Here is a 20,797-nt window from a genome sequence, read left to right as displayed (position 1 = left end):
TGTTGTGGGACTCCAACTCCCATCAGTCCTAGCCAACATGGCCAATATTCAGGAATGATGGCAGTTGCAGTCCAACTGTGCTTTTGGTCATGGGTTCCTTATCCTTGGGTGAAGCCTTCCTCATGAGTTCCAGTTACCACTTGTGGTTAGGACAGGACAATACCTAGACCACAACTCATATACCATGTAATAATAATAATAATAATAATAATAATAATAATAATAATAATAATTTATTATTTATACCCCGCCCATCTGGCTGGGCCTCCCCAGCCACTCTGGGCGGCTTCCATAAAAACCAAAAATACAGTAAAATATCACACGTTAAAAACTTCCCTGAACAGGGCTGCCTTAAGATGTCTTCTGAATGTCAGGTAGTTGTTTATCACTTTGACATCTGCTGGAAGGGCATTCCACAGGGTGGGCACCACTACCGAGAAGGCCCTCTGCCTGGTTCCCTGTAGCTTTGCTTCTCGCAATGAGGGAACCACCAGAAGGCCCTCGGCACTGGACCTCAGCGTCCGGGCAGAATGATGGGGGTGGAGACGCTCCTTCAGGTATACTGGACAGAGGCCGTTTAGGGCTTTAAAGGTCAGCACCAACACTTTGAATTGTGCTCGGAAACATACTGGGAGCCAATGTAGGTCTTTCAAGACCGGTGTTATATGGTCTCGGCAGCCGCTCCCAGTCACCAGTCTAGCTGCCGCATTCTGGATTAGTTGTAGTTTCCGAGTCACCTTCAAAGGTAGCCCCACGTAGAGTGCATTGCAGTAGTCCAAGCGGGAGATAACCAGAGCATGCACCACTCTGGCGAGACAGTCCGCAGGCAGATAGGGTCTCAGCCTACGTACCAGATGGAGCTGGTAAACAGCTGCCCTGGACACAGATTTGACCTGTGCATCCATGGACAGCTGTGAGTCCAAAATGACTCCCAGGCTGCGCACCTGGTCCTTCAGGGGCACAGTTACCCCATTCAGGACCAGGGAATCCTCCACACCTGCCCGCCTCCTGTCCCCCAAAAACAGTACTTCTGTCTTGTCAGGATTCAACCTCAATCTGTTAGCCGCCATCCATCCTCCAACCGCCTCCAGACACTCACACAGGACCTTCACTGCCCTCACTGGTTCTGATTTAAAAGATAGGTAGAGCTGGGTATCATCTGCATACTGATGAACACCCAGCCCAAACCTCCTGATGATCTCTCCCAGCGGCTGCATGCAAATGTTGAAAAGCATGGGGGAGAGGACAGAACCCTGAGGCACCCCACAAGTGAGAGCCCAGGGGTCTGAACACTCATCCCCCACCACCACTTTCTGAACACGGCCCAGGAGGAAGGAGCGGAACCACTGTAGGACAGTGCCCCCAGCTCCCAGCCCCTCAAGACGGTCCAGAAGGATGTTATGGTCGATGGTATCAAACGCCGCTGAGAGATCCAGCAGAACTAGGAAACAGCTCTCACCTTTGTCCCTAGCCGCCGGAGATCATCAACCAGTGCGACCAAGGCAGTTTCAGTCCCATGATGAGGCCTGAATCCCGACTGGAAGGGATCCAAATGGTCCGCTTCTTCCAGGCGTGCCTGGAGTTGTTCAGCAACCACTCGCTCAATCACCTTGCCCAAGAATAGAAGGTTTGAGACTGGGCGATAATTGGCCATCGTGGCCGATGAGTGCATGTTCTAAAGATGTTTTTTTAAGAAGTGGTTTAATAACCGCCTCTTTCAGCGGGTCTGGGAAGGCTCCCTCACAGAGGGAAGCATTCACCACCCCACGAAGCCCATCGCCCAGTCCTTCCCGGCTAGCTTTTATAAGCCAGGATGGGCAAGGATTCAGGAGACAGGTGGTTGGTTTCACTCGTCCAAGCAGCCTGTCCACATCCTCGGAGGTAACAGATTGGAATTGATCCCACTCAACTTGACTAGACAGAACTCTAGCACTCTCCCGCCCCGGCCCTGCTCCCACGGTGGAGTCTACTTCTTCCCGAATCTGAGCGATTTTATCTGCAAAAAACTTTGCAAAATCATTGCAGGAGAACATGTGGCCCGTACTGGGCCCCGATGTTGCACGTGGTTCCGCTAAATTGTGAACCACCTGAAAAAGTCTCCTGCTGCTGTTTTCTGCAGATGCAATAAAGGCGGTGAAGAAATTCTTCTTCGCCGTCGCTATCACCACTTGGTAGGCTCGACGTTGAGCTCTAACCTGTGTCCGGTCAGATTCGGAATGAGTTATCCGCCACCGGCGCTCTAGCCGTCTCAACGATTGTTTCATTGCCCTCAGATCCGTGGAAAACCACGGGGCTCTCCGGGCTCCATGCAATCGGAGAGGGCGCTTCGGAGCCAAACAGTCAATAGCCCTGGTTAACTCCGCATTGCAGCGGGCCACCAGGGAATCAGCTGAAAGGCCATCAACATGGGATAAAGCATCCCCTACCACTCTCTGGAAACCATTTGGATCCATTAAGTGGCAGGGGCGGACCATCCGAATTGGTCCCACCTCCCTGCAGAGGGGATGGGTCGCAGAGAAATCCAGTTGCACCAGGAAGTGATCTGACCATGGCACTTCTTTTGTTTCACTTTTACTTAGTGTCAGATCACCAACATCCATAGAGGTAAACACCAGGTCCAAGGCATGTCCGCGGCTATGGGTTGGGCCAGACTTATTCAGGGACAGCCCCATGGTGGCCGTGCTTTCCATGAAGTCCCGAGCTGCCCCTTGTAAGGTCGTGTCGGCATGGATGTTAAAATCCCCTAGGACAACCAAGCTAGGTGTCTCCAGGAGAACATCCGCCACGACCTGAAGCAGCTCGGGCAGGTAATCCTTGGTGCAGCGGGGAGGTCGGTACACCAAAAGGAATCCTGTACTGCCCCTATTGCCCAACTTCCAGAACATGCACTCAGAAAACTGGGTCTTCCCAATAGGACGCCTGGTGCAAACTAATGACTTTCTAAAAATCACTGCAACCCCCCCTCCCCGCCCACATGACCTGGGTTGCTGTGCGTAAGAGAAACCTGGTGGACAAGCAGCGGCAAGACCCCGCCCATCTGCTTTATCCAACCAGGTCTCTGTTACACATGCCAGGTCAAGTCCTCCATCCACGATCAAGTCATGGATCACAATGGTTTTATGGATCATTGACCTGGCATTGCACAGCAGCACCTTTAGGTTGTGTGGGTATCCCTTTGCTGATTCCAGTATCCCGTCTGGTCAAGACCAGACCCGGAGGCAGGAATAGTCCTCAGACAACGACTAAACCTGCCTCCTCTGTAATGACATGGTCTGGTCTTAGCGTAACTCCTCCTCCTACCCGTGATCACTGAGATCGGTTGTCCCAGTGCATTCCCCCCTGTGGAACATGCCCCAGCCATTTTGTGGGCTGGGGCCCACTCCCCGGCAGCCCTGACCCCTCCCCCTAAGAACAAAATAACAACTTATACAAACAAACAAAACCAATAAAACAATACAAACAAAAAAATGTAAAAATTACAAAAACATCAAAATAAAAAAATAATTCCCCAAACCCAACCAAACATCCATCCCACCCCACCCCCCACATACAAAAAATCCAAAAGAAATTTTTTAAAAACACTCTGTGCCCCTCCTGCAGTAACACTGTCCTAGTGAGGCCTGTCAGGCCCCGCCCTGGGCCAGGTGGTAAGTGGCAAGAGCAGGGCCCTCAGGCACTCACTCAGGGGAGTCCTCCTGGGCAGCAGGCAGCAAGCACCACGCAGTCCTTATGAGGCTTCAGGCCCCGCCCCAGGCCAGATGGTAAGTGGCAGAAAGGAGCAGGGCCCTCGGCACTCACTCAGGGGAGTCCTCCTGGGCAGCAGGCAGCAAGCACCACGCAGTCCTTATGAGGCTTCAGGCCCCACCCCAGGCCAGATGGTAAGTGGCAAGAGCAGGGCCCTCAGGCACTCACTCAGGGGAGTCCTCCTGTATGCTACTGCAAACATAGAAGTGGTATGGCTGGTGGTGTGGTATCACAGAATCATATAATTATAGAGTTGGAAGGTACCCCGAGGGTGATCTAGTCTGATCTGCAGGGCAGGAATCACAGCAAAATGATCCCTGACAGATGGCTACCCAACCTTTGCTTAAAAACCTCCAAGAAAGAAGAGTCCACCATGATCCCAGAGAGTTTGTTCCACTGTCAAATGGCTGTTGCTCTCAGAAGGTTCTTCCTGGTGTTTGGTTGGAACCTCCTTTCTTGTAACTTGAAGTTATGGGTTCAGGTCCTGCCCTCTGAAGCAACAGAAAACAAGCTTGTTCCATCTTTCACATAACAACCCTTGAGATTTCTGATGGTGGCTCCTCTCAGTCTTCTTTTATTCTGGCTAAACGTACCCGACTCCCTAAACTATTTCTCATATAAGGCTTGGTTTCCAGACCATTGATCATCTTGGTTGCCCTCCTCTGCACATGTTCCAGCTTGTCAATATTTAGTATGCATAGGCTGACTCCAATACACTGTAGATCATTGGCAATATACGGTAGGCTGCTTCACCATAAGCTGGAATCCGCTTGCCTCATTCATGTAGGCAGGGTGAGGATTTTGTTTTTTCTCCATTTTGCAGAGTAATCACTTAATTATCTACTACATCCTATACCCTTTTTAAAATGCTGGTTCTTTTTAGGGTTTTTTATTGGGTTGTTGTTTGTATTTTGATTTTATGTATGTGATCCTTTATGTGAACTACCCTGAGACCTACAGGTATAGGGTGGTATAGAAATAATAATAATAATAATAATAATAATAATAATAATAATAATAATATAATTACCCTCTCCCTGACCTGTTTTTGGATCCATTTGTAGAAATAGGCAGAGCAGTCCAATATCCCATAAGCCTTCATCTGTATCACCTGAAAACTAATTGTTTGTGAGACAGTCCAAAGGGTGCCCTCATAGTCCTCGTCCTCCTTCTATAACTACCTTGGGTATCTCAAGTTAAGAACTTAATTCGTTCTGGAGGTCTGTTCTTAACCTGAAACTGTTCTTAACCTGAGGTACCACTTTAGCTAATGGGGCCTCCCATTGCCGCCACTGCACGATTTCTGTTCTCATCCTGAAGCAAAGTTCTTAACTCGAGGTACTATTTCTGGGTTAGCGGAGTCTGTAACCTGAAGTGTCTGTAACCCGAGATACCACTGTAGTACCACCAGAATGACAGGCTGCTGTATGTCTAGTGGAGGGGACACCTGTTGTGGAGGAAGGAATTTTACTCCAAGCCACTCTTGTCTTCAGGCCATGAGGTTTTTGCCTTCCTCATAGCACGAATATACATGGGCATCTATTGTTCCTGTGGAAGATCTGTCACAACATTTTGCTTGGTGGAGGGCATTGGGCAGGCTCTGTAGCTTAGAATGGCCTCCCCATAAGGGGTCCTAGAGGGTGGCATGCTGAGGCCTTGATGCTAGCTCGGGGCTGTAGGTCAGCCTCCACATGTTCCCATGTTGTGGGTGGGACCCACCAGAATGGCCTGTGTCAGATCCAGAGGCCCCACAGCTCCTGACATTCCTCCTGTCTCTCTGACTTTACTCCAGCACCAGCTCCTGTTAGTGAAGCATTCCCTGGGTAGACACATTGGGGTAGACTAGATAGTGAGTGTCAGCTCTGCCTCCATTGCCAAGAATGCAGTGATGACTATTGTGGCATGAGCAGTCCCAACAGACCCAGCCTACTTGTGTGAGTGTCTGTATACTTGACCAGGTGCCACTGTGCCAACGACTGCCTGACCTTCTCCTCAAAAGGGTAGTCTTAGATCGTAGGAGCATGGGTGGTGCTGTGGTCTAAACCACTAAGCCTCTTGGGCTTGCCGATCAGAAGGTTGGGGGTTCAAATCCCAGTGACAGGGTGAGCTCCCGTTGCTCTTTTGCAGCTCCTGCCAACCTAGCAGTTCAAAAGCACACCAGTGCAAGTAGATAAATAGGGTACAGCTGCAGTGGAAAGTTAAACAGTGTTTTTGTGCACTCTGGTTTCCGTCACGGTGTTCTGTTGCACCAGAAGCGGTTTTGTCCTGCTGGCCACATGACCCGGAAAGCTGTCTATGGACAAACGCCGGCTCCCTTGGCCTGAAAGCAAGATGAGCGTCACCTTTGACTGGACTTAACCATCCAGGGGTCTTTTACCTTTTTTTACTTTAGATAGTGCCTGGCTATGTATCTTTGAAAGGGATGCAGGTGGCACTGTGGGTTAAACCACAGAGCCTAGGGCTTGCCAATCAGAAGGTCAGCAGTTCGAATCCCCACGACAGGGTGAGCTCCTGTTGCTCGGTCCCTGCTCCTGCCAACCTAACAGTTCGAAAGCACGTCAAAGTGCAAGTAGATAAATAGGTACCACTCTGGCGGGAAGGAAAGTAGTGTTTCCGTGCGCCGCTCTGGTTCACCAGAAGCGGCTTAGTCATGCTGGCCACATGACCCAGAAGCTGTATACCGGTTCCCTCGGCAAGTAAAGCTAGATGAGCACCGCAACCCCAGAGTCATCCGCGACTGGACCTAATGGTCAGGGGTCCCTTTACCTTTATGTATCTTTGAATTCTCCTGTGAAGTCCTGAAGTTCTAACCTGTAGGCTGATTTGAGTTGGGTGTTACAGCAAATTTTGGAATAAAACATTTAACAATAACCGACCCAAGCGTCCAAGCACTGGATACATGGGAGCCAGGACGGTGTATCTGAAAGCCCACTTTCTGTGCTGACTCTTAAAACATACATTGTCCTATCTCTGCTTCTTTTGAATAGCAAACAAATGCTAGTGGAAGAGATTTGATAAGAAATATTGCATTAATCTTCATTCCTTTACTACTGCATGAAACCTGCGACATGCCCGGAGAGACAGTCTCTCCAAACCTGCCGTCCACTGTGGTCACCATCCTATATTAATCAGCATGGCCACAAGTGTAGTCAAGCTAGATACATAGTGAATTACTGCTCATTTGTTCCTCCCAGTAACCTTGTATTTGTAACCACCAATCCCATATCACCGCTGTGTGCATTTGTCAAACTGCATATACCTTGGTTGTTTCTAGGAGGTACGTAAAAACCACATGTGTATTTATGGCATTACCGGCAAGTCTGGCTCTTTCCTCCTCCTCCTTCCCACTGGTCCGGAGCTCTTTTTATGAGGATTGATGGATGGGCAGTTAATGTTTAGCGCCTCACCCTCTGATGGTATCTCTCTGTGTGAATACATCTTTTCCCCAATAACAGCTGTTTTGAAAGTGCTGTCTGCTGCAAGAGCAACTGCGTCTGCATTTTCTTTCTCCCCCTTTCTCTCGTTTTTCTAATTCTTTCATCCTCACGCATGCCACATGTGGAGGAAGGCTGAATAAAGCAGTGGAATTTGCATGCATGAATTCATAGGTCCCAATGTAAAAGTCTGCGGAGATGTGCAACATTTTTCTGGGGGAAATTCACATATGAGAAATGTGAATTAATTTTGTTTCACCTCCTTGCTTTGCCTCACTCCAGTATTTTCAGGGTTGGGCACTGGGAGGTGGCAGCAGCTGGAACAGAGGGAGGTGGGGCACATGGGGCATAGCATGTGGATGTACCTGGCATCAGCAGGTAAAGGGGCCAAGGCCATATAAATCCACTCTGGCCCCCCTCCAGCCTCCCACCTTTCCAGTCTAGGATGGGTCCCCCTTTAGAAGTAAGTAGGATTTATTTTACGTGCTCACATCATTTTATTTGAATTTGTTTTATCCCACATTTCTGCAGTTTCCAAGGTATCTATTGGGGCTCAAACAAAAGTTCTGTAAAGCGGAGGTATTTTGAAGGGAGAATGTCTCACAAAAGACCCCCTACTCACCCATGTTGCCTCTTTGGCACCACTGTAGTGCAAGCAGCGGAGATCCTGCTCTCCATAGCCTTCCCCCGCTTTTCCCCCCACTCTCAAGTTGCCAGAGTGATGGCATGTGGCAATCAGACATCATCTGATTGGCTTCAGACATCATCACATAGTCAAATCTCACTGGCTATATGTCATAAGCATGAAGCCGAATATATGAGTGACGACAATCCTCACTCAACCAGAAGTGGCAGTGGAGGGCGGGGGCTGAGGGATTGTATTGTCTGCTGCACCCCAGCAACATCCGCTTTCTCTTAGAGCTGAAGAGACAAATGGTTTCTTAAACCTGCCGACAGCATCAAATCATCTGAGTGACTGGCACAGTTGTGCCCATCCAGCAACTCGGAGGAAGAATGCCATTGGCTGCTTCTGAGCACACGCTAGGCAGGGCTATAAAGTCACAGAAAATGTCTTTTTTATAATATTTTTATTGGTTTTCATTATAACAAGCATCATATAACAATAAAAATTAAGAAATAAAAAATAAAAATTTGAACAACTGTATCATTTTATATAATGTTTGTACATTCACAGTACCAAAATATGGGATTTCTCCAACCCCCCGACTTCCCTCTACCCCCTCTGTGGTTCCATTATTTCATTGTTAAATCATGCATGTCCAAATCATATTTCCATCCATTCATATCTATTTTTATCTATTTGTCACAGCCAATGTCTGTCCCATCGGCACAAGAGTGTCAGGGGCTGCCTAGTCCCCACCCTCCCCTCTGCCTCTGAATTAATGTGCAGCAGGAGGGGGCCCCCAACAGCTCCCTTGGAAAATTCATGTACATCAAATCATTCAGTAACCAAGAGACAATAAAACACAATGCATATTTTAGTCAAAAAGGTGCTCTCCCTCTCAGACCCCGCCCCCACCCCAGTCTTGAAAGTGACTCAAGTGATCCCTCCCAAAGGCAGAGGTGTTCAATGAGAAGAGATAGTCCAGCCCGCCCAGATTTGGGGGGTGCACCACCTGCTCCTTTTGCCTTACAACTCCCTCCCTCTATGGTGCAACTTTGGCTAGTCTCATTTCTGGATCTGATTAGGAATCTTGGGGGAACCCTGACAGTCTCTTGAGATTCCCTCTATTCTCCCACTTGGATATGTCTTTTATGTGAAAAGCAATGAATGGATAGCAACAATAATGCCAGCCCTACTCAGAGTAGCCCCATTGAGATTAAGGACTGAGGGTCATTTATTTCAGTGGGTCTACACTGAGTAAAACTTAGCTGGCCACAACCCAATAACATGTATATTTGTGTGTGTGTGTGTGTCCATGTTTTCCACACCTAAACTGCATTGCAAAATCTGGAGAAGTGAACCATCTGCAGGCAACCACGAGAACATAGGATTGGGTCAGTGCACTGCAAAAAAGTGGACGAAATGTGCCCACTCATATAAAATTCCTCCCCCACATTGTGCCCATGCTTTGCAGCCCAGGGGAAGGGGAAGGTGGACTATACACTCTTTGGAGGGAAAGGAAAGGTGAGATCCTGATCTCTGTGATTCAGGACGTTGATGATAAGCTTATTCATAAATGATATTTGTGAATGTGAGAACTAGCTGTGGGGAGAGAATGCTATCCTTCCATTTTTACTACAGGTAACTAAAGACTGGAGTTTTGAGTATAAATAGTTTCCTTTATGAATGTAGGATGGAGATGAGAGAGAGAGAGCGAGAGCGAGCAGGGGCGAAGGCTAACTGACACACAGGGTGGGGGAAACTGCTGGCTGCGCACATGTTGCACCACTACGTACGACACATGTGTGGCGTCGCTACTCCACATGCGACTGCGGCGGTGCGATGGTTGCTTGTGCCGTCGTGCCTGGGGGTGGCGGGGTGAACACCCCATGGGGTGCCTTCTTGTCTCCCCTCCAGACATGGCACCTGGGGCGCACTACCCCCCCCTTGCAACGCCACTGGGGGAGAGAGAGAGGTTTTTTGCAGTATTTTTATCCGTTTCTTTTGCATATCCTGCCAGCAATGCTCCGGACTCTCAGTCTAGCATGCTTTTCACTTTGGGAGCAGCTTAAAAGGGGATATTCTAAAGGTCTAACAGCCAATATTTCCAAACTTTGTTTTGCTGTATGTTTTGTGATTTTAAATCTCTGCTGGGGCTCTCTCACCCAAGAGTACTTGCTCCTTTTTATTATACCTGTACTTTTAAACAGACCAAATTAACTAACAGTGGGCTCCTCCCCCACCTTGTATTATCATTACTTCTCTTTGGGCAAAATGATGCTTACAATAAAGGCACAATATTTCATTAGGGGTTTTTAACATCTGAACCATTCTTACCTGTTTTGGAAACCAATTTTCAGCTTGCAGGATAATTTGACAAGCTTTCCTGCCCTTGCCAACCCACCCCAACAATCTAATGCTAGATCAAAAGCAAACAGGGCTTCTCAAAATTATTATTTTAAAAATGACATGACAATCCTTTGGCAAATATTCAAATTTGTACAGGCACGTTGAGAATTTCTATGAAAGGGACTTGGCTGACTTTTAATTCAGATGAATTATTCAAAGACATTGCAGTGTATTACTTTATGACTTTTAATGAACCTTGGGATAGGAAGGGTGCTCAAATCTAAATAAGTAATATATGTATTAAAGGTTTCCTTATAAAGATTTTGACATTTGTAGAATCAATGCAAAGTTTTGATTCGGACTGAAGGGCATTGTGTTTTCAGGCCGGATGTGAAAAAGTCAACTCATGGCAGTGAGATGATAACTTGCTGACTTGAATGGATCCAGACCATACAAATAGATAATGTATTTGTTGGTAGGGGGGAGACATTTAGTGGTGTTCTAACCATTAACTGGAATCTCTTTTCAGGAAAATTGAGTTGCAGCTTACAGTAAGAGATGTGTTGACTGATGGGATATGACATGATGTTGCAGCCCAGAATAAAGCCAGAATGTTAATCAATGCACAGCAATGCTACAACATTTAGATTAGTTTCTGCTGAGGTATCTGTCATGTCTTTCCCTAAAAGAATCCTGGGACTTGCAGTTTTGGTGATGATACAGTGAATTCTTAGAAAAAAATGTTCCATTAACATTTTCTTAAAGAAATGAAAATATCCAAGAGTAGGGGTGTGTCCTCTCCCCACACCAGCAAGGTGAATTACTAAGTGTTGGAACAGGAGACGATATATTGATTATTAATACCCTTCCTAACTTGCGCTAGCAAGTTTCTTCACTAAGCAGAGTGCATTCCCCTTCTTACGCAGCAAATAACTGGCTGCAGATGCATGTGAGCCTCTTAAGACAATAAACAATTCAATCTGGCTTGCCCAACTGGGATATGTTCTATTATTCCTGGTAAGACCCCTTTGATGCCTCCTAAAAGAATAAAGACACCACAATCTTATTCATAAGTAACAAAAAGTAGTTTTACTTACGATCAGGCAGAGCACAGTGTGATCTCTGAAGGAAGACTTTAGGCTTAAAGTTACAAACATGTACAAACAGGTTTACCCCATATGGGAGATAACCTGGGGGACATTTCAGGTGAATCAGGAAATTTGCAGGATGAAAAAGATCGAAGAGAGAGAGGTGTCTGCATGACTTGGCCTTTTACCAGGTCTGGAAAGGTCACGCCCACCTACTAGTCGCATGAAAGGAAGGATGCTCCAGCCCAGGAGGAACAGGAAGTTTCGTCTGGCTGGAGCAAACATTCCCTTGCATGTCCAGTCTAGCAAAACAAGGAATGTTGTATTTGACTGCTCCCAGTGGATTACATCCCACACCAAGGAATCTCAAAACAACAACAACAAAACACAGCTTAGAATAATTAGAAACACAGCTATCAAATAATTAATAATTTTGCACTTCCTTAATCTTCCTGAATGGTTTCACATATTTTGCCTTGGGGGGGGGGGAGCAGCGGGTTTAAGAAAATGTCTATCTGAATGTTAATTTGCTATTATTTTGGTACCTTCCCTTACCTCAGGGGTCGGCTTTGGTAATATGACACCCTGAGCAAGGATGTCATAGGTTGTTGTTGTTGTTTTGCACCCCCTCGGCTCGGCACCCCGTGCAGGGGAACCATCTTAAATTCAGCGCTTAAATTCAACTCCCACCAGCCTCCACTAGCATGATGGGGAATTGCATTCCAGTGATCTCTAGAGGGCACCGGGTTGGTGACCCCTGCTTTTCAGAGTAGGGCAACATAAACATCTGCACAACAAGAAGCCCTCTGATTGGTGCAACATGCCTTTATCAACAATGGATGAAGCAATGATGCTGAGATGTGGTAGGCCAGTGTGAGACTAGGAAGGATACGACCCAACTCTCCATTTGGGCATGAACCTCCCTGGCTGCCCTTGGGCCTGTCCTTCTGTCTCAACCTAACCAACTTCACAGGGGTGTTCTGTGGATACAATAAGTGAGGGAAGAAAGCAGATGTGCTGCCCTGAGCTCCCTGGAAGCTGCCCTGTAATGAGCCAGACCACCAGTCCATGTAGCTGAGCACTGGCAGTGCCAGGCCGTTAGTCAACATGGCGCTCTGCAGATGTTGCTTGATTCCAACTCCCATCCATCCCCTCCATCCAGCCTGGCCATTGGTCAGGGAGGATGGGAAGTGCAGCTCACCAGAACAGCAGCTCTGGCTGGTCTGTTCTGTTCTGACAGGCAGCCGCTCTCCTGGGGTTCAGGAAGGAGCATTTCCCAGTCCTATCCAGAGATTCCAGGGACTGAACTGGGGGCCTTCCCTGCTATTATAGATATTCATATTTACATTTATGCTGTCCTGCTGGATGTGTTTTGGCTGACATTTTGAGTCACAGCAAGATATTTTGAGCCCTTGTTAAAGCTTTCGAAATGCATTTTTGCTTCGTCTGGAAGTGCCTGTGTGCGATGGATAGAGAATAGATGAGTCACATCAAGAAAGTGAGATTTCAATGAAGTCCCATGTTTCATTCTGTCAGAGCCCTTTTTACACATTTTCTGATCAGGCAGGTGCTGTCTCTCTGATCACTGACTTTATATTTCTTAAAAAGGAAAAAACAAGAAATAAAATAAACCCCTTAATGGATCTTGGGAGATACGACACTCATCCATTATGAAGTAGAAATTGCCTGTAAAGGAAAGATGCCATGAAACCTTACTAAACTGGGTTATTGCCAGAAGGATGTCTCCCAGCTGATGTATTTCTCAAGGAAGGAATCCTCCCCTCCTGCCCGCAGCTTACAGGGGAAGAAGGGCTGTGGCTCAGTGGGAGAGAACATCTGTTTGGCAGACAGAATGCTCCAAGTTCAATCCCCAACATCTCCAAGTAGGACAAGGAATGTCCTGCCTGAAACCTTGGGGAGCCTCTCAGACAGTGTAGATGAGGCATGTCCAAAGTCAATTTAATCCGGCCCCCAAGGAAGTTTGTTTCCTGGGCAAAATTCCCCAAAAAGCTTCACAAATGTAATCCTAAAAAAAAAAAATGAAACAATTTTGGGGTTAAATACTAAAGAAAGCTCAACAACTCTGGGCTAAAATTGCAAACAAAGCTCAACAACTTAAATCCTTAAAAAAGCTCAACAACTTTGGTTGGCCCTCATGCATGTTCACTTCATCAAATCTGGCCCTCTTTGAAAAAAGTTTGGGCATCCCTGGTGTAGACAATACGGACAGGCTGTTGGCCTGACATGATATAAGGCAGTTTCTTATACCACTGTGTCTCTCTGCTTATTATTTATTTTATTATTAATTCAGTTTGTAGCCCTCCTGTCCTCCCAAAGGATCCCGGGGCAGCATGCATCAAAAGGTTAAAGGCCACACTATTTTGGTTGCAACAGCTGGGTTTGCATATCAGCCCAGCCATCAACCACAAAAGACTCAAGTAGAGCAGAATATGTTGATTTTGATGCATGGGGTAAATATGTCAGTTTTGGTTTCTCATTTGTCTAATCTTATATTCAGTTTCCATATCAGTTTCCATTTTTCTTTTTTTAAAAAAATCCTTATGGAAATTTATCAGTATTTTGGTGCGAATTTCTGGCAAGATGCACTTGCCTGCATGTAATTTTGAGACCTTCTATATGCAAAACAGCCACACCCCCAACATGATGTTTTAGCATCTGTTTGAAGTTAAACCAAGAAAATCTTTAATTTTAAAAATATACGGTATATTAAAAAAAGAAAAACACACACTTAGACAAAAGAAGAGAAGCAGCCCTGATCTTATCCTAAGTCAGTGGCGTCGCAAGGGGGAGTGGGGTGGGGAATTGCCCCGGGTACCATCCTTAAGGGGGGTACCACCCTGAAGGCCCCCCACCCGCGACTCCCAAGCCTACAGTGATTGGCAAAGCACCCCCCATTTGTGTCAGGACCTTGCGAGAAGGTGTGCACGCGCAGGAAATGGCACCAGAAAGGCTCCTCTTGAATGAGCTGGGTGAATGAGCGTGAAGCTACAGCGTCTCCCGGAAGGGAGGGAGCGAGAAGAGGTGCATGCGATAGAGGGGGGGGGGCTCCCTTTGCTTCCTCCAGCGACTGACAAGAAGGAGGGGGAGGCGCCCTCACGTCCGATAAGCCACGAGCAAAAGGGCTCGAAATGGAATGCAGCAGCAGGCCCGGGGTGCCTCGCTCTTGGTCCCAGGTGCCCGACGAGAGAGAGAGAGAGAGAGAGAGAGAGAGAGAGAGAGAGAGAGATATAAAACCCTAAAGGAAAATCCTATTTTTAAAAGACGGGATTAAAATATTACACCCACTCAAGGCCAAAGATAAATAAGAGGCAAAGGCCTGGCTAAAAATGATTTTTATATAATGATGGTGCCAGAACATTCCACAAACAGAGAGTCCACAAAATGGAAAGGTCCATTTCACATCGCCACGCTCCATATCTTCCAGATGATGAAAGCCAGGTCCAGAGTGCTTTATATGGGCAGAGGTGGTCTTTGAGGTACAGTACTGGGGTCCTTGGGTTAAACCACAAAGCCTAGGACCTGCTGATCAGAAGGTCGGCAGTTAGAATCCCCGCGACGGCGTGAGCTCCCGTTGCTCGGTCCCTGCTCCTGCCAACCTAGCAGTTCAAAAGCACGTCAAAGTGCAAGTAGATAAATAAGTACCGCTCCTGCGGGAAGGTAAACAGCGTTTCCGTGCACTGCTCTGGTTTGCCAGAAGCAGCTTAGTCATGCTGGCCACATAACCCAGAAGCTGTACGCCGGCTCCCTCGGCCAATAAAGCGAGATGAGCGCCGCAACCCCAGAGTTGGTCGCGACAGGACCTAATGGTCAGGGGTCCCTTTCCCTTTCCCTTTACTGGGGTCCTGAACTGCGTACGGCTTTATAGGTCAAAAGCAGCACTTTGAATTGGGCTTGGAAACTACCGTAACTGGTAGCCAGTGTAGTTAGGCCAGGAATTGTGTTATGTGCTCAAGCAGTCTTGCTGGTTTGGGGTGGGGTGGGGAGGAGAAGTGGTGCCTAGGAGAGCTCCACCGCCCAGCTGGTTTGAGGAGAGAGAGAGAGAGAGAGAGAGAGAGAGAGAGAGAGAGAGAGAGATATCACACGCTGGTTTAGGGGTGGAGAGGAGAGGAGGGAGGCAAGAATGAGCCGTGTCTCTGAGGCAAGGCAGGATCAGGACCAGTAACAGTATCACCTGCATGGCTTTCTTTGACAGAGGGGGGGGTGGAGGGAGGGAGGGGGAGAAGGTGGGATCTGCATCATGATCACCTGCATAGTTTTCTTTGACAGATTTCAATTTCAGTGCTGGGGGGGGTGACAAAAAAATTCCGCACCGGGTACCACCTGGCCTTGCTACACCACTGTCCAAAGTGTGAAAAGAGACGAGTTTATAACAGGCAAAGCAAATGAATTGCATAATCCAGTGGTGTGATAGGAGAGACTTTCCATTCTGAGGCGGCTTATCATAACTTGCTCAGTATTTGGCTGTGCTCTGCCATCTGAGAAAAGATTCCTCATATCTTGATTCCTGCTCCTCTGTGGCGTGTCTTACATGAGCAAAATCATTGAACAAATTGCTATATTATTGGGCTAGGCTGTATTTCTTTTCCCACCCCCCTTCTTCTTCGTTCTAATAGCTGATCATAATCTGTTGTTTTGGTCACAGTCTCATTGTGCTGTACAGCGTTTGATGGTTATAGTGTGATTTACTATGCATTTAGGCCATGTGCTCTGCTTTTTGCTGTGCTTGTCCCTGATTCACACACTAACCTCACACTAACTGCCTCCATTGTTTGTGGAGGATTAGCACATTTGTGCAATTGGAGATATCTAACAACAAGCATTAAGGTGTAATTGTTGTAATGCTGCTATTTAAAAAGCATAACTATAGTATAATTACAATGTAACTACTGTCAATAGCATTACTTAAAGAATGGCCAATTAAGTCATCATCTATTATCATTTAAGCAATTAAGCAATGAAACTTGGCTCCCGCCTCTTGCAAGGTTAGAGGGTGGAGCTGGGTGTCTCCTACACAGAGGAGGGTTAGCCAACACCATGACCTCCATCTGCTGTGTGATTCAGCCATCCGTGGACCTTGACTAGGCTAACTGACAATGATGGGAGCTAGAGACCAAGAGCGTGCAGAAGGTTTGGTGGTGCTGGCCATGTTGGAGACACAGTTGCTTCAACTTTGAGATCTGGGGCTCCGGCAAGATTTTTCAGCCTCCTCTGTCACTCACTTCAAAACTATTTGGACTCTCTTTCTAGTGTTCATGTTGAATGCATGAAAACCATTTCTCTCACTGCCCCTCCCCAACTTAAGTCCATATTTCTACATCAGTTTGCAATTTTCTTTTTCAAGTGCTCATGAAACTTCATCAGAATTTTGGTGCAAAATCCTCCTAATATGCACATTGTTGTATGCAATTTTGCCTAATATACACATTTTCAAAAAAAGTATTTTCCGCCAATATAGGGCATTTCTGCATGTTATTTATTCTAAAATGTGTGCATTTTTCTGACCACTGTATCCTAATATATGCATTGCTTTGGCTCTTATACTCCCCAAAATTTTCGGCCTTCTTAAAAAAAAAAAAGTCAAAAGGCACTTAAAATGGAATTTAAGTTTTATTCTCTTTCTATTGTATTACTATGTTTGTGTTGTGCAGACTTTTGTATTCCCATGCTATCTTAATTTCTAGATGTTTTAAATGCATTGTGTGTTTTGTACTATTAGCATACTGTTACATGCTATCCCCAGTCTCTGAGCAGGAAGAAACTCCAGGGGTTCCTGCTCCTATGCAGGGCTCAGTTTCCTTGGAATTATGGTCAATGATGCTTGTCATGTCTTTGGGGTATACGGCTTTATTTCCACATATACACAACCTAAGCATAGGATGGTGGGACTCGCAGCATTAACATTCGCCACAGCTTTATATCCAGCATGGAGCAAGGTGGTATGTCTTCTGTTTCCAGCTTACAGTTTACAGCTTCCATCTTCCATCTCTCTCTCTCACTCCCCCCCCCCTTTCTCTCACACACACGAACAACAAATTCTCCTATTGTTCTGAGAGGCCCATCCATTTACTTCCATGGCACAGAGCTTCTTTGGATATGTTAAATGATGGTATTTAACTAGCCAGTCAAAGCTATTGCATCAGAGCTCTTATGCCATTAGGGCCAAAACATCAGATGTGCCTGGCGGCAACAGCATAGCTAGCCGCTTGGGCGCCTGGGGCAGCACGCCAGCCTTGCAGCCAGGGGCAGAGTGAACTACCCATGGGGGTGGAGGAAGCCAAGCCAGGGCACGCTGCATGGAGCCTCTCTGCAGCCTGTACACAGCGGAAGGATGAGCAGTACATGCCACATGCTTAACTTTAGTTTATTTACACTTCAATGCTGAGAGTTTACAAGCAGGCATCTTGCCTCTGCGAGAGCAGAGAAGCAACTACTCTCTCCTCGGAAACAAAGAACACCGAGAGAACAGTGAAAAACAGGAAACCAGTGTATGTCACATCCAGTCTCCTCTTCCCGTGGGAAACCCAACAGCACATTGACTGTGGAATGCAAAACATTGTCCCGTGACAAGCACTTCGCTGCACAGTGAAGGAAGCAGAAACCAACATCCTCCCCCTTTCTGTGAACATCACTGGGCAGCGTGTTCGTACAATATCAGTACAAACCCAACTTCTGCACATAGGTACAGTGTTGATCCCTTGATACAATCTTGGACAATACATCAGCAGGAATTTCATTACCTGGCATATAGGACACCGTTACAAGTCCCTTCTGAATACATTCCCTAGCATGTTGCAACTTCAATTGCAAGTGCTTCGTGCTTTGCTTACAACCTTCAGAATTCAGCAAAGCCAAACATGCTTTGTTGTCCTGGTAAACCCGGATTGGACATTTGACAGGAATTTTCATGTCTTTGCACAATTTTAATAACCATTCACAGTCTTTAAGTGAATAAGACAGTGCATTCAGTTCAGCTTCACAAGTACTTAAGCTAATTGTTGTTTGCTTCTTGCATGACCAATCAAATAGACCCTGATTGTACATGTAGCAAACTCCAGATGTACTTCTCCTGTCTGTGGTGTCACTTCCAAAACTTGCATCTGCAAATATCTCAAGACCACCAGACTTCTGATTGTTAAATCTCAGTCTGTAATGCATAGTGCCTTTCAAATAGCGTGCTATGCGTTTCAGAGCTTTCCAACCCTTTACACTTGGATTGTTGACTTGTCTGCTTAGCAAATTACAGCTAACAGCAATGTCAGGTCTAGAACATCTGGCAATGAAGTTTAGCTCACCTAGCACACTTCTGTACAGTGTAGTGTCAGAAAATGCTTCTTCAGTGTCTTCTACCTGATAACCTGTTGTCATCGGTGTGTCTACAGGGTTAGCATCCATCAGGTTTAGTTTGCTTAACACGTCAGCAATTTTCCGTGACTGGTGTACTAGAATGTTACCATCTTGATCTCTCTCTATTTCCAGAGATAGGTAGTTGTTTACCTCACCAAGATCTTTCATGTCAAAGTGCTCTTTCAGTTGAGCTAGGGCGTTATTGTACATTGTGACATCTTCCCAAAAGAATAAAATATCATCAACATAAAACAAACAATACAGCTTCTTTTGCCCCTCCTCTTTGACAAATACACATGGATCAGCTTTCCCTTACTGAAAACCTAGAGAAAACAATACTTCAGTGAGCTTTGTGTGCCAACACCGTGCACTTTGTTTGAGACCATAAAGGGACTTCTTCAGAGCACAAACAAATCCCTGTTTTACCTGTACGCCATCAGGTGGAAGCATATAAAGTGATTCACCTAGAGATCCGTACAAAAACGCTGTCTTTACATCGTGGTGACTAACGTGTAGATTTTCCTCTGCAGCTAGCTTGAGCATAAGCCTAATGCTCTCATACCTCACTGTGGGTGAGTAGGTCTCGTGATAGTCTTCACCTGGTACCTGTGCAAAACCTCTGGCTACCAATCTGGCCTTGTGTCTGACTACCTTGCCATTTTGATCTGTCTTCGCTTTGAAGACCCATTTGCTTCCAAGCAGTTTCATTCCTGGAACTACTGGAACTAGCTCCCAAGTTTTGTTCCTTTCTAAGGAATCAAGCTCAGCCTTCATGGCATTTAACCATGGCTCAGCTTCCTTTGAATCCAAATCCTGGATTTCTTGGAAACTTGAAGGTTCAAATACCTTCTTGGAGCTTTTAACAGCTGCTACTGCTGTCTTAGCAAATTCATCAGCAAATCTCTTTGGAAGTCTGCCTTTTGTGGCTCTTTGTGACCTGCAAATTAGCCTTAAGTCCTCAACACTTTCCTCTTCCTTCTTAGGAGAAAAGTGACCTATTGTGAACAATGGTTCTTCCAATTCTTGATCAGAGCTTTCAGAGGGTCGCATAGAGGCTTTCACACTCTTGAAATCCTCTGAATCATCCGATTCAGTTTCAGACTCAGAATCAGAACCTTCATCAGTGGGTGTGGGTTGTTGCGGCTGCTTTTGCTGTTGCCTATCCTCAGTCTCATCACTATCATCAGGATAACATTGGAAAATTCCCACATTCTCCTCCCACTTGGCATTGTACTCAACAGTTCTTGTGAGCTTAATTGTCTTAGAGTCAGTCATCATTATTCTGTAAGAACCTTTCTGATAACCCAGAAAGATACCATGCAATCCACGCTTGTCTAACTTGGAGCTTTGTGGTGAGTGAACCCACATGTCAGAACCAAAAATTCTCATGTGTTTGATATATGGTTTCTTGCCAAACATCTTCTCATAGGGTACAACCAATCGCTGAAGATAACCTGCGATTATAACTGTAAACAAAACACAAGAGAGATTCGGCCCAATAACTCTCTGGAAGATTGGCATCATGCAGCAAGGTTTTTAACCCTTGAAGCAATGTTTGATTTGCCCTCTCGCAAAGTCCATTCTGCCATGGCGAGCAAGGACTAGACAAATCGTGTTGAATTCCTTTCTCAGTCAGAAAAGCTTCAAACTGCTGAGAAGTGAATCCCCCCCCCGCGATCAGTGAAAAGAGTCTTTATCTTCTTACCATGCACATTTTCCAACCAAGCACAGAATTCCTTGAACCTTGGAAAAGCCTCTGATTTCTGCTTGAGATTGTACACATAAATATACCTGGAAAATGCATCAATGAGAACCATGAAGTACCTATTTCCACCCAAAGAGGGCGATAGTGGACCAACCAAATCAGCATGTACAACCTGGTATGGTTCTGTAGCTTGCCTACTAGACACCTTACCTTTCGCAGCCATCTTCACCTTGTTTGCTGCGCATGCTTTGCACTGCATGTGGTACCTGCAGGGTTTAATAGTCATACCTTCAACCAAGGCAGGCATTTTAGATACTGCCTCAAAATGCAAATGACCAAATTTCCGGTGAAAATCATGAATACACCCTGCATGCAAACTTTTGTTAGAACCTGCAATGCAACAAGTTTCATCCTGCACAACATCATCATAATACAAAACAAACAAACGATCAACATATTCAGCATGCAATACATAATCATTTTTCTT

At 46.1% G+C, this 20,797-nt stretch overlaps 1 protein-coding gene across 2 annotated transcripts in view; it reads left to right on the top strand.

Annotated features, from left to right (window-relative positions):
* Positions 1 to 20,797, top strand: part of LINGO1 (leucine rich repeat and Ig domain containing 1) — a 629,635-nt gene that overhangs the window by 126,379 nt on the left and 482,459 nt on the right. The window lies entirely within an intron of this gene.

The sequence above is a fragment of the Podarcis melisellensis genome (genome assembly GCF_964234715.1).
Source record: "Podarcis melisellensis genome assembly, chromosome: 9".
In the NCBI taxonomy this organism is placed as follows: Eukaryota; Metazoa; Chordata; class Lepidosauria; order Squamata; family Lacertidae; genus Podarcis; species Podarcis melisellensis.
Note: the sequence above shows the minus strand (reverse complement) of the source record. Positions and strands in the feature narration are given on the sequence as shown.